Here is a 15,249-nt window from a genome sequence, read left to right on the forward strand (position 1 = left end):
AGGTTAGCAGAGGCATCTGATGTGCAGTGAGCAAGTTCGGCAGGCATTGCATCTCTTGACTTGTCATTCCAACTCTGTCTTCAGACATTCTAACGAACACAGTGTGTTGCACTTCCAGTCGTTGTGCTTCTGAAATGTTCAAAAGGGAAGCTTGTTTAGCAAACTTGAAGGGGGCTGTATATGCTACTGCACCATCAGGGAACATGTTTGTCTCCTGGGGGCAGGCACAAGATCTTCCTTACAATGGTTGGCAACCTTCAGTCTCGAAAGACTATGGTATAAGCCTACAGCACCCGGTATTCCCAGGCAGTCTCCCATCCAAGTACTAACCAGGCCTGACCCTGCTTAGCTTCTGAGATCAGATGAGATCAGGTATGTGCAGGGTAACAGTTACAGAAAGACTATAAAAGCAAGAACCAGTATCTGCTTGCATTTGCTATTTCAACATTTGTGGAGAATATATGGAATTGTCTCAAGGATCCACAGACCTTCTAAAGCCACCTAAGGGTCAATAGTTACTGCCACCCCTGATTCTATAGATCAGTGACTTGCTGGGTAAAGAAGTCATTCTTTTTGTCTGTAGATAGATAGAACCCTGGGGAACAGGGCAGATACCTGCAACTGCATCTGTATTGCTAGAGTGGCGGCAGAAGTGGGGCAAGGGTATCAGCTCACCAAGGGTGCCTCCTGTGTCCCCGCTCTGTGGAGAAGGAATGGATCTTGCCCAAGCTCCCATTTCTTACAAAGTGTCTTATGTACAAGACTCTAAGCATGTCCTTCATCTTTACCAAGAGTTAGAGGTGATGAATTTAAATAGTTGCAGGAAATACCGCACAAGCAGAACTCTCTTAGTGCTTCAGTGTGTTATTTCTTCTCTTTTGGGATTAGAAATCAGCAATGTTTGTAAGCTTCTCAAATCATGCCTCTTCTTCTTTTTTATTTTTTAAAGAAGCTTCCATTGGTCCATAAACTCTATCTTCAAACAAATAAACAAAAAGTAACATCCTGATGATCTTCGGGGATAATCCTGAGTACCCGCAAAAAGCTTCCCACCCCAAAGAGGCCTCTTAAATATGCAAAGGAGTAAGAACTGACCCCTCTGGTGACAATGATTGCCTGCTCTTCTGAGATAACTGAGACAAGTGATTGAGTAGCAGAGGCCAGGGCAGAGAATCAATTCTGTGCTAATGAGCATACGAGGCTATCAGGGAAGCATAAAGCATGCAAGATTGGTTAGGTTAAAGGCAATATTAATCTGCTGACAAAGGGAAGGGAAAGGGTCCTTTTGACCCTGTAAAATGCTTTATCTGCTATGCATAGATAAGCTTGTTTGGCAGGGTTTCATTCCACTTTGGATTGCCAACAGCTTGATCTTATGGGCTGCTGCACTAACATGTTCGAGCTAATGCGTGCAAACAAGTGACTTGGCATGTGGAGAAGAAAATAAGAAAAGCCCTGCTCAATTAGGCCAAAAGCCCATCTTGGCCAGAATCTTGTTACTTACAGGGGCCTACCAACTACTTCTGAAAAGCCAATGTGCAGGAGAGAAAGGCAGACCTCTCTCCTGCCCAGGGCTGGCTGAAGCTATTGGTCTTCCTGAGGAAAAAAACATGCATCTCTTACCCCACTCCTTCCTCTGTACAGGCTCTGTAAACAAAGCAGGAAATGCAAAGCCCTGTGATTTTAAATATCAACCATAGGGGAGCAATGCTGTGAACATAGCCAGCCCATGCATAACACAAACAATGATTAACAGTAATTAAAGACCCAGTGAAATGGTGGGGAATGGCCATGGTGAGGTTTATAGGTCACAATTCTGAGTTTGTGCTGAACAGAAGTGGATGGAAAGCAGTGATCACATTTGAGAAGGGGCCTCTTATTGTCTGAGTGATGGAAGGTGGAAGTGATATTGGCAATGGAATTTTGAGTGGTGATGAAAGGTTTGGAGTGTAACAGAAGCAAGCGAGAGAGAAGGATACAGCAATCAAGAAGGGAGATGTCTGCAGGACAAACCAGAGTTTTAAATAGGCAAATTTCTAAACACAAGAAGAGAATTAGCTGCAGCTCTTATAATCCAATCCACGTCTTAAAAGAGGGAAAATTCATGGAGTGCAGGCTAGGGGAGAGGGAGGGGCTGAGTTGTGGATCTCTCTTTTGGGAGAAGTGTCTATGAGGGTATGTGCCTTCCTGATACTTGTGACTGTGTGAAGGGAAGTGTTTTTGCTGTTTGTCTTACAGAACTGTGCATACTACTAGTTTTGGTTTTCCTTTTGGGAAAAAAATCTTTTCTTTTTGGAATGCAACCAAAATTGCTTGCATGCTAGATGGGATTCCAGCCCTGCTATTGTGAATGGGGAGTTGATAAAGCTCACTACTTCTGTGTTGCTCACACCGTAATCTGTTTCTATCCACTTTGGCTCCATTTAAGACTCTGCATGAATATGCTGCACTCATTTAGTGGTACAGGTGAAGGTGGGCTGCCTGATCCCTTTCATCAACGCTGAGATCAGGACTTCTGGTGGAGCCAGTCCAAGGTGGAGAAATCAGCACTCCTGCAGCAGTCCAAGGCCAATTACTTGGCATCAAATCCATCTCAACAACCCTTTAACATTGGATTGGAATGCTGCCTAAGGTGGATGGAGGATGTGTAATATTTGCTGCACCGCCACATCCTATGGCACCTCACAGGCATTACAGCCAGCCAAACAGGTTGCATCACTATGTTGATGGTATTGCTATATTAGCCCCAAATGTCTGTCTCTAGTTGTTGGCAACCTTCAGTCTTGAAAGACTCTGGTATCGCGTTCTGAAAGGTGGTTCTGGCACAGCGTCTAGTGTGGCTGAAAAGGCCAATTCAGGAGTGACAATCCCTTCCACACTGGGAGCAAGTACAGTCTGTCCCTGGTCTGTCTCCCTGGCTATGGGCCTTCCTTCTTTGCCTCTTAGCCTCAGACTCTTGGCCAAGTGCCTCTTCAAACTGGGAAAGGCCATGCTGCACAGCCTGCCTCCAAGTGGGTCACTCAGAGGCCAGGGTTTCCCACCTGTTGAGGTCCACTCCTAAGGCCTTCAGATCCCTCTTGCAGATGTCCTTGTATCGCAGCTGTGGTCTACCTGTAGGGCGCTTTCCTTACACGAGTTCTCCATAGAGGAGATCCTTTGGGATCCGGCCATCATCCATTCTCACAACATGACTGAGCCAACGCAGGCGTCTCTGTTTCAGCAGTGCATACATGCTAGGGATTCCAGCACGTTCCAGGACTGTATTGTTTGGAACTTTGTCCTGCCAGGTGATGCAGAACTTTGTCCTGCCGAGAATGCGTCAGAGGCAGCCCATGTGGAAAGCTCTAGTAAGCTCTAGAAAGCTCTGTCTCTAGTAGGCTCTGGAGAAAGAGAGGATATGCCAGGCTGGTAATTGGGGTGGGGGAACCAGAAGCTATGTAGTATGAAGGCATCATGCACTGGACATATTCATAGGATATGGGATTTCATCACTCATACCACTGAAAAACTCAAGAGTCAGGAAATACCTGTTATACAGCACTACCCTTTCTTCCAGATGTCATGCCGCCTGCCCTTCCTGATTTCAAATAAATCTTTGCCATGTCTGGAGTTTAATAGTGGATAAAAAATGTTTGATGTCTTGCTTATGACTTCCATGTGTATATCCAACCAGATTGAAAGGACCCTAAGCATCCAACAGCTGTTTGAATAGCTTCCAGATTGCGACACAAAAGATCAGTCAGACTCCTGGGTGTCTCAGGGCTGGTTAGTGAGTTACTGAGCAGGTGTAGATTGAATATTTACTAATTGCCTACTCTGCAAGTTATGCTGTCAGCAAATGTGGAACACCTGAGATAATGGGTGCAGAGAGCGCAGGAGATCTCAGAGCTCTTCAGGGCTCCTGGTAGTTAATGTCTGTGGACACGGTCATCAAAATGATCTACTCACATGACCACTTTTTTATTTTTATGATGCTTTGGACTGAGGTGAATGGACTGCAAGGGGTTGATTATTGCCCTAATGCAGCATGTTCGTGAAAATGAAAATTGAGTGCTAGTACTACAGTATTAGCACTATTTTGTAAATCCCTCAAATCCTCAATTTAACAGGCTAAGGAAGGGACAGGGGTGTTCATTAATGCCAAAAGTCTATTAAATCCAAATGCATTGAAGCCAATGGAGATGCACAGACACAAAGCATGTATGACTAGCTTTTAACGAAGCAGAAAATGTGTGTTGTTTCAAAATCTGTTAAACTGAAGATTCACTGTACATGGGTAAAGGAAGGCAGGACTCAATATGAGGGACCTGTGCTCTATTTTGTAAGTGGGAGTCTTTAGATTTTAGGCAGGAAAAGTGTGTTATGAGTGCTGTGCAGTGCTTACCAATTTTTGTTTCCCTAGAAGAGAATCCTCAACAGTTTTTTCCTGAAATGTCCAAAATTATTCCTGCAAGTCAAAACTCATGACAACACCAATATTTCAGTGTTCTCACAAGTCTTTGTTTCATTCAGCCGAAGTGTACATTGTAGACTTTGACATGGGCATGCAATTTGTGTAGTTTCTTTTTCCTGATTTCGGGGGTACAGTTAAAGATGATCCAACAGAGAACTGAACTAAAATGTATAGCATTGTTGACTGGAATGTTTTGGGTTTTTTTCCTTTTTTAAATGTCAGTTTCCCTTCTCAAGGCATCTAGACCTGGAAGATCCTCTGATTTGGTGGATGTGTGGCTTTTGGGAAATTGAAGAGGCTGCCACTGAAGGAAGGTAGATGAAAATCCACTACATGCAGATAGAAGGTTGCATGTAGCACTTTGGATTCCATTGCATCTTTCCTTTCCAATATAAATTCTTAAGAACTGCCCACATGCTGCCCTTGCTGCAGGAATACTGCTGAAAACACCATCTCCATAGTGACTTCTCCACCCTCAACATAACGTTGAGAAGCTCTTATTGTACGTATCAGCATCATCGTGCCGTGTTCTGCCATACTGTTTACAAATACACGTGCCATATTCTGGGAAGCTGTTGATGATAGCATGGGTACCTGCAACAAAGTGGGGCAGGCCTGCACAGTAAAAACCTCTGCCCATTCTAGACTGTTTGTATATATAAAAAATGGCATTGGAATGTGGCTCACTAGCATCATCATGGCAAAGATAATATATGCATCAGCCCTAAGACTGTAGCACTAATCCAGGTGATTCCAGTGAAACTATATAATCTAAAAAAGTTCCATGTTTGTTGGTCTGAGGGTTGAGTGGCTGCATGATGTTGACTGGAAGGACGCTCCATTCATGACAGATACACGCCAGGCAATTTTTTGGTACCAAAGTGAGACAACTGGATACCTTTTGGGGCTGAGTGGCGATAATAGCAGCAGAATAATGGGAGTAGACAGAGCTGTGATATGTCATCCAGAAACCCTATATATAAATGATAAACATAAACCTTCACTGTCCATGACATGCCAGCGCTTTTTATTTTCAGTTTGGGGTCAGTTGGTATAAAATACTTGCTTTTTATTTAATTTTTTTTTCTGGAGCAGTCAACGATTTAGAGGCACATAATTTTCACAGCATCCAGCCAAATGTCACCTGAATCTCTCCAACATTGTATACTTTATGACATGAATGTTCCCTCGGAGACATATTTAATCCTTCACAGCTGAGTGAACCAAGACACTGTGGGCTCAATTTGATTACCTCTTCATTGTTGCGGGTCTTAGCGGCAGAGCCAGGAAACTTCTGTCTGCTCCACTCATGTAGTCATTTGCAATTGCCAAAAAACACCTGGAGGAGATTTGATCACAATGCTTAAAAGCTCAATCCAAAGTTCAGAATTGACTTACAGTGGCTGCGGTCCAGCCCACAGCTGTGCACACTTAAGTCTCATTGAAACCAGCAGGTCTTGGGGGCTTGTAACTTTCAGCGGCATTGTCATAAACAGCCACAACCAAGGGTGAAATTTAAATCAATTTGAGTCCACAGAATGATATGGTGGATTGGGTCAGCATCTTCTATCTTCTGATAACAGGCTGTTCCCCATTGTTTTCTTCATATGTATTCTACTATCAGAGACTCATTCAGATCTAGAAATTTGAATTAAAAAAAAAGAAAAGATTCCCAGGGTAGTGACCTACCTTTTTGATGATAGTGAACCATGTATGTGAATGGCACTATCAACTTAGATCAGGAGTCTCCAAACCTTTTGGCCAGAGGGCTACATCAAATATCTGGCATGGTGTGGAGGGCCGGGAAAAAAAATTAAATATAAAATTTAAATAAATAAATTAGAGATGGAACTTAGATGAGTGAATAAATGAATGAATGGACTCATTCATTCAGCCTCTCTGGCCCTCAGAACACTCTCCTGACACAATCAGAGCACAGTTCTGGTGATGTTCAGTTGAGTGGACCAGAGGCTTTCAGGTTACAAGAGGTTGGCCGTGAGCCGGAAAGAGGCTTGCTGTGGGCTGCCTGGGCTGGGGTTTGGAGACCCCTGACCTAGATAATTTGTTCCACTAATTTTCCAGTGTTGTTTAAAAATAAGCACTGAGGGGAACGTTCGGTGGGGGAGAGAATTTAGAGACTTCCCTGTAACTGTCAAAATAATTGTTTTCTCATAGCTCTTCTATCATAGCTCTTCTTTCTGCTGGCGCTATCATAAGAACATAAGAACAGCCCCACTGGATCAGGCCATAGACCTGAGGAAAGGCTATGGCATTTGGGCCTCTTCAGCCTAGAAAAGAGGCGCCTGAGGGGGGACATGATTGAGACATACAAAATTATGCAGGGGATGGACAGAGTGGATAGTGAGATGCACTTTACACTCTCACATAACACCAGAACCAGGGGACTTCCACTAAAATTGTGTTGGGAAAGTTAGAACTGACAAAAGAAAATATTTCTTTACTCAGCGTGTGGTCGGTCTGTGGAACTCCTTGCCGCAGGATGTGGTGATGGCGTCTGGCCTGGATGCCTTTAAAAGGGGATTGGACAAATTTCTGGAGGAAAAATCCATTACGGGTTACAAGCCATGATGTGTATGTGCAACCTCCTGATTTTAGAAATGGGCTATGTCAGAATGCCAGATGCAAGGGAAGTCACCAGAATGAGATCTCTTGTTATCTTGTGTGCTCCCTGGGGCATTTGGTGGGTCGCTGTGAGATAGAGGAAGTTGGACTAGATGGGCCTATGGCCTGATCCATAAGGACAGCCCCACTGGATCAGGCCATAGGCCCATTACATCATATTATATCAGATATTGTATTATAGACCCATCTAGTCCATCTTCCTGTATCTCACAGTGGCTCCGTAACATTGACATCACTAACCAGGTTCTGAATACTGCACAATATTAAATGCAGAGTCACCTGTCCTCTGATGGGTTCCATGACCAGCTGCTCTAAGGCACAGTCATTTAACATGTCCAGTAATCCGGTCTCCTTTTCTTGACCAGAACAGAAATTGACCCAGTCTATATGAGGATAATTGAAGTCCCCCATGATTACAACCCTGTCCCTCCTTGTCACCTCCCTGACCTGTTTCTTCATTTCAAGGTCCCTTTCCGGTTTCAGGTCTGGAGGATGATAGTATGCCCCCAGTATTACATCGCTCCTGAGGCCTGGTAATTTAACCCACAGAGATTCTACGGTGGAGTTGGACCCACCTTCAATCTCTACTTTGCTGGATTCTATCCCTTCCTTAACGTAAACGGCCACCCCACCTCCAACACACCCCTCCCTGTCCCTCCTGTAGAGTTTATAGCCCAGGATTGCGGTATCCCACTGATTCTCCGCATTCCACCAGGTTTCCGTTATGCCTCTTATCATCTCCTAAAGGACAATGACTATGCTAATTTGCTAAATTGCTAAGTTTATGACTATGCTAAGCTAAATTGCCCTGGCTGGCTGGGAACGGGCCCTTCCTAGGTTCTTACCCTCCTAATTCAGTTCTCTTAGGCTGGACTGTTTTTTAACCTCAATCTGCTTTTTATTTGAGTTTAAACTGCACTGGTTTAAGAGTTTTTTGGGCTTGGCAGAACTTACACACTAAAGGTTTAAATCCTGTTTTGCCCTGTTTATAAAATAGACAGAAAGTGTACTTTCTCCCCCTATTACCCTCTTCTTTGTTTAGTTTGGGCTCTAGCTTCCTATCTAAATTATACCTCCTGCTTTTATTAAGGTTTTTGTCAAAGCAAAAGAGGCCCGCTGGAGCAAGTATGTCAGGCACAAGAGTAGGAGGAAGGTCGGGAAGGGGTTGAATGGGGCAGGAAGGGTGAAAATGGAAGAAGATGGAGCGGTGGAGGTGGATCATGCACAAAAGAGGGCAGGATTAGCAATTCCAGTGTATGCCAAATCCCAAAGCCCTTTCCAGGCTTGATCTGCCTGCATGGACCAATGCACACTTGCACTAGTGATTGAGCTGTTGCAGGTCCAGGTTGACCCTTTGTGGCTTTTGAGGCTTATTCAGTTGCAGGGGGAAAAATATCTCCTTACCCTGTGAAGATCTCCAGCAGCCAAAAATCCCCCATGGGATGCAGTATAGCCCACACCAGCACTGCTGCATCACCAAATGGGGATTTAGTTTGGATCAGGCTGTTAATCAAACATAATATATAGTTCTGGCTGTTGGGTATGTTTAATATTTCAGGTTAGATGTTATAGATTACCAGCAAAGCAACGTATCTGGAGTGTTGTCAGTCATCCAATTCCACCACCCAGACTAATTTATTTGGACAGCAAATCCGTTACACTGATAATCTCCAGAGTGAAGAGATAAACCATATTAGTGAAGCCCTCCAAGGAAAGCCTGAGCCATTTGAGTCAGGTTGCATCCCTGGATCCCATTATCACTCTTCTCTGATATTTTATCTATAGGTCATCAGCCAGGTGAAAGTGTGACAAATGGTACAAATTTGTCACTCAAGAGCAAAGTGTAGCATTTGTAAGTAATGATTTCATCCACACACAAAAATGTGATTATTTTATACCTCTCTTGGTTCCTAGGAAATGCATCATACACAGTATCTCTGACAAGTCTGCTCAGTGACAGCTTGTGTTTCCAAAAGTGGAGATGCTACAAATCTCCCCACCCTGCTCCCACCACAGCTTTCTTTGGCTCCACCTACCCTAACTCTGCACCACACCCACGCCATTCAGTTCCATCCATGGGAAACACTTTATTATATCACCATTATATCACTTCATGGTCAGAGGCAGAATCAGTGCACCTCTCAACATCAAATGCTGGAGACAAAAACATTGGGGAGCACTATTGCACTCATGTCTTACTTGTAAGTTTCCCAGAGGTTAACAGTGGGCTACTACTGGAATCAGAATGTTAGACTGGAGGGTAACAAGTTACTTGCCCAAGGCCAAAAACTGAATATAAAGAATAGGAGTATGTGTTGGGGATGAAGTCTAAGCTCCAAAGATTTCTGATATCCTAATTTGCTGCTGCAACATAACATCCATTTCCAGAAGGTAAACACATGAGGCTGAGAAATGTAAATTGTCCAAGATGAGAAATGAGCACAAGGGAGAGGTTGGGTCTGAATCTCCAACCACCAGAGTAATTTCTCCTTTAATTAGCTTTTCCAAATTCACCAAAATCAATTCCCAGTCCCAGAGTTCCCAGAAAAGTCATTCCCTTTCAAAAGTGGGCCAGGCCAGCTCAGTTTCCCCTCAGTCTTCTGCTCACAGGCAAAAGAACAAAGGTACTGCATTTTGAGAATCAAAATCAGAGTTTAAAAATTTAATGGGAACTCATCTGTTATCTGTATTATTAGTACTTCTGAGCTGTAACTGTGTTAGTTTTCTCTTTTGGATCAAATGGACAGATCAACTTCAGGAAAAAGCAACATTTTAAAGTAGAAACTGAAGACACAGGCAACTTCAGCAGCTTTTAGAAATCCAAACCTTTCGTAATCATATGCAGATCAACATTATTTTTTTCTGATGTAAATAGTTTCCCAAATGCTTCCTTCCATTTCCCAACTATTGAGGCTTCTCAATGTGTTTTATGCAATAAATATCAACACGGCTCATTTTACCAAGGTTTGGATTCAATGGAGTGTAAAGAATCAAGATGTTTTATCATGAGTGAAACAGCAAGCAGTCATCAAGATCATATTCATTTTTCATTTCAAGTATTATCAACATAATTGATTACTCAGAAAGAGGAGACAGTAAATAATTATTTAACAAGTTCCAAGGAGTGAATATAATTGGCATAGGAAATGACACTGGTCAATAAATGGCTTCATTCAGGGCAAATTCTAGAAATAAAAAGAATACCTGAAACAATCAGCAAGGCATCTCTCTCTGAGAACAGAGATGTTTTAATATTTTTTTTTTGCTTTCATGAACCCCATAAAGCTACCAGGTACAATTGCCCCATTCCAGTGCTTTCTTGAAAATGCAGAAGCTTTATGGGATCCCTATCCCTTTAGTAAAGGGAACAGATCTATCTATTTGTAAGCATCTAAATGCCACTTCTCTGTATCTCAAAGCAGCTCATGGGCTATAAAAACACAATAAAAGCAACATTATTCCATTAGAGAATGCAATGAGCAGCATCAGAACATAGGCAACAGAAGAGCCAAACAAAACCATCTAACAGCCCAATCCTATGCGTGTCTACTCAGAAGTAAGTCCCATTAGAGTCAATGGGACTTACTCTCAGGAAAGTGTGGATAGGATTGGGCTGTAAGGCTGCAATCCTATACACACTTCTGTGAGAGTAAGCCCACTGAAACAATGAGATTTACTTCTGAGGAAACATATATTGGATTGCACTATCAATCAAGTAGAAATCAAGAAAAATTTAAACAAAACAGTCTTCACCAACCTGAAAGGAAGGAGGGTTAGATGGGCTTCTCAGGAGGAGCCCCAAAATCTACATGTTCAAGGAGATGCATGCACAGAGCCACCTCCTTCCATTTAAGTAAATGGGAGCCCCCCCCCCCCCCCGCTGACCAAGAGATGTGTGTCTGTGTGTGTGTGTGTGTGTGTGTGACCAAAGTGGGACAATGGTTCAGCATCTGCTTGGTGAAGAGCTATGGTGAAGCTCTATGTGAAGCTCTATGGTGAAGAGCACTGAATTCAATGGCACTCTTGAGCTACCTAAGCAAAAAGTAGTATATAAACCCCAACATCTGAATAATTGCCTCAATTGAGAGTATAGTATTTGATCCAGTAACAGTGGTACTGACCTTTGAAAAATCCTGGCTTCTTTGTGTATACTTCTGCCAATATCCTAACCCCCATTTTGTTCCTAACCCCCCCCATCACTCTACTCAAACTTGTGCCAGCTAAATAACCTACTTGAATAGGTTCAAGTAGACCCACTAGGAACCAAGCTGGAGTGGAGGAGGGTAAGCAAAATATTCTTTTACTTCCGTCTCTACCTCCACATGGTCTCTGGAGGCCCATATGATGCAGCACAGTCCATACCAGCCATTGCACCCTGGGGGCAGCATTTAGTTAGAACTGGGCTGTTAAATTCATAAAGAATCTATTAAATTGTTTTTATTTCCACTATGCAAGTAGATATAAAAACGTTTCACAAATAGGATGGAATATGAATATCAGAACGTTCTAATATTAGAATGCTCTAACATCATTCTAATATTCTTAATGCCTTTCTGAGTATCAAGAAAGGTCTGATGCTCAGAGTGATAGGCTGCTCTATAAGCTACAATAGCAACTGATTGAAAGTGGGGGGGGGGCTTTCTATTATCTTGCCTTTCAGTTGCAATAATATTAGAAACAAGAGAAGATAACTCATGGAGTGAATCAGTCAGAAGTTAGGCTTAAGTCAAGGAGAGTTTCAAGCTGGGGATTGTAGCAATGAGGGTTGAGGTGTCACCTTTCTGTGCCATTGTGAGAGTCTGCAAGGGGAGGGAGCTTCTGGTCTGCTCTTTGCTGAACTTCAGTTCAAGCATTGTGACTGAATGTGTGGCAGAATTGTAGCTCCTAGCTCCAATGGAGTCAGATGATAGAAAGGGCCAATAGGACTTCACTGGTTCCATACAGTTGCTTCTGATTCTAGCCTGCTTCTTCAATTTCAGCTACACTGCAACAGACCAAGCCACTCTCAGAGGGCCCATCACCACTTAGGTGCTACCTGGCTGTATTACCCGCCTGCAGCACATGTTTGCCTCTATAGCGCATGTCCTGATAGGCTTTGAGGTGCACTGCTCCTGGTTCACCATTCAGATCTGAGAGCTTGCATTTGAGCAGGGCTGGGCATGAAAGCACAGTGTATGGGCCTGGGAATGTGGCTACAGTTACAGGTTGTGAGAACGTACTCTTTTCGGCCTGTCACTCCTTTCTCAGCAACCAGGGCAGTCAGAATGCAGGGGATTAACAAGGCCATTATCACGCTATCTTGTGAAGTGGGTCTCTGGCAGTAGTTTGCTGGTGTAAGGAGCTTGTGTGAAAAAGGTGGGTGTCCTGCTGTTTTGGTTGTTATGGACAATGCAGTTATAACACATCCATTTTGAGATCTGCTTTGAAAGATAGATGTTACAAGGGTCCTACTGCAATGGAACAAAAGATATATCAGTTGTCATGGTGAATCAAACCCTATAATAAAGGAAGCATGCCTCATTTTAGCTTAAGTGAAAATATTAAAAAAAACACTTTTCTTATTTGAGAAGAATGCAAAGGAAACGATCTGACCTTTTTCTCACAACAAAAAATTAGCAAACACAGGAACCTGTTCAGCTGTCTCACCCTAATGCTTGGATACAAAGCACATTGTCATGCAAGCCCCACTGATTTAAACTGACACTTCCAATTAAAGTAAGAATTGACTAGAAGTTTATTCCCAAATTCTTATGAAATTTGAATGTGAATTGTGAATGTGTTTTGGATTGATGTGTATGAATACAGTAAAGAACAAAGATTGATTTGGGGCCCAATTCTTTCCCTGTTCAGCCTACATGGTGCAGGAATGCAAAAGCAGCCTCTGCTGCATTCCATGGGCCAGTTCGGAACCAGGCTGGCAAGCAAGGTAAGTAAAGAAATGTTTTACTTGCCTTCTCCACTGCTCCCTGATCCCCAATGGCCTACTCAGTTCCACACCAGCCATTTTGCTAGTGTAAATCTGATAGGCTGAAATGGGTGTGTCTGGGAGTTCTGGGTCTCATGGGTGCTGTTGCCACTTAGATCCATCCTCAACCTGCTCCAGCCCGGCCCAATTGCCACTCCAATCTGTGTCTGTCCCCTCCTTACCTGCTCCAATGGTCAGTCTCCTTCCCACCACTGCTGGTGCGGGGATTACTGGCTCCTGCGCTGTTTGCAACGTGCCAACTGCTTTTCTTTTACAGGTAAAGTTCTTTTAGCATTTGCTGAATTGTGGTTGCAGTATAATCTCCAGTTCCTAGGACTGTCCTAAGCAAAATCAGGGAGGATGCTTTGATCCTTGCAGATTAAATTGCTTGGCTTTGGGGCTGTTTTCACAAGCTTTACGAATACAGGAGACAGATTAAAAAGCAAACAATATTGCTTTGGAATTGGCTAAGATAAGAGTTAAATGGATGAAAAATTCACCTACATGGCTTCTCAGTGAGCACAAGGAGAGAGAACCCTGAGCTGCGAAATTACCATTTCAGCATTCTCTGGTGCTCTCAGAATGCGGAATGAATTTACTGCAGTCCTTCACCCTTATTCTTCCATTCATTGTCACAGGAATGATTTTCCTCAGGGATCAGAACAAGAAAGATGATTATCACATAACAAAGGCAGGTGGATGAGAGCTGCCCACAGAACCCTCATGGCACCAGGCTCCAATGGTTATCCATAGTCAAGCCATTCCTTCTGTTTCACCTCCATTGTGATGCCATCAGAATTGTGTCTTTTGATTGCTGCTTTGAAGCAGCCAGTCCCTCCATCATGCTTTGAGTTACTTCTATAGTTTGTCCATTCCCCAGCCTCCTGGCCTGTGCTGCTTTAGATTTGATCAGAATGCATGAATCTCAAATTGATTCTGAAGTTTTGAGAGTCTGTCAGTTGTACCTCATAATTCAGCTGCCAGCTACAGAGATCCCTTCTCTCCCTTTTTCTCAAGTTACTGGCTGCTGGGATTCCAGCATCACAAGAGACATTTCACGTGTTTCAGGGGCATTTGTTGATTTAAGGAGCTGTTAATTAGATGACAGGTCAGCCATAACCTTACCAAGAACTAATTGCTCATTGCAGCCAGGACTTTGTGTAGCTGTTAATCTATGACTTGACTTCACATTTATAAGAAGAAAGGCAGTATAACCACTGGTAAAGAGCAAGCCTTTGAAACCATTTCTTCACTTAATTCTCATACTTGTCAAGTTTTGTTTCATAAATGCTATTGGAATACATCGGAGAATTCTTTCCAGTGAATAACTTGGGGTTAGATCAAAACAGCAGACAAGATTATATCAGGACACTCGCATGAAAGTGCTTTGATTAATGTCAACAACATATTGATTGCAGTGCTGAATTTCAGACAAGAGAGAAGGCATGTCTGGGATGTACCAACTGGATTCACCAGCTGATGCCACCCCCCAAAACCTGGATGCGGTAGAACGCAGCCTCTTACCTTGCACCTTTCCCCTCAACCGTTTTTAACAACACAGTAAGAGTGGGTCATGTTGGCAGTCCCAGCGTACCCCAGGCTTCCTGTTTTATTTAAAGGGACCACAAGGAAGAAGCAAGATGAATGGATAGGGTATTGGATTGCTCCTGCTTTTGGGATGGGCAGCGCAATTCCTTTCCCCACCCACTTAGGTCCCTCTTTCCTCATACAGACCCTTTAAATAAGACAGGAAGAGCAGAACACACCTTAAATTATAAGGGACTGGGCAAGGAAGGAGCAAGGTGAGTGGTGGCCCAATCCTAACCAGTGCATACCGGCTCACCATCGGTGTGCACTGTCGCAAACGTGCCATAAGGTACATTGGCAGGTCCTAGTGCCAGTGGAGCACTAGTGCTAGCCCAGCACAGGCTGCCACTGGGCTAGCACCAGTCGAGCACTGCAGCTTCACCACTTGGCGGTCGTGCGAACTGCTGGGGAGCAGAGAGGTAGGTGGGGGTGTGGGGGGAGACAGGGAGGAAAAGTTCTGAGGAGGGGGGAGGCAGAGGGAGGATGGGGAGAGGGCGAGGAGGGGGTGTGCTGGGCGAGAATGGGGCGGGAGGGAGGGGGGACTGGTGGAGTTTTGCTCCACCAGATCCTGAGCCTCTGTTTCAGGTTGTCTGCCCAACAC

At 43.7% G+C, this 15,249-nt stretch overlaps 1 pseudogene; it reads right to left on the reverse strand.

Moving 5' to 3' along the window:
* Positions 1-281: 281 nt before the first annotated feature.
* LOC136642495 (5S ribosomal RNA) lies at positions 282-398 on the reverse strand (annotated as a pseudogene).
* Between the last annotated feature and the right edge of the window lie 14,851 nt (positions 399-15,249).

Source organism: Tiliqua scincoides, chromosome 2 (assembly GCF_035046505.1).
Source record: "Tiliqua scincoides isolate rTilSci1 chromosome 2, rTilSci1.hap2, whole genome shotgun sequence".
NCBI lineage: Eukaryota > Metazoa > Chordata > Lepidosauria > Squamata > Scincidae > Tiliqua > Tiliqua scincoides.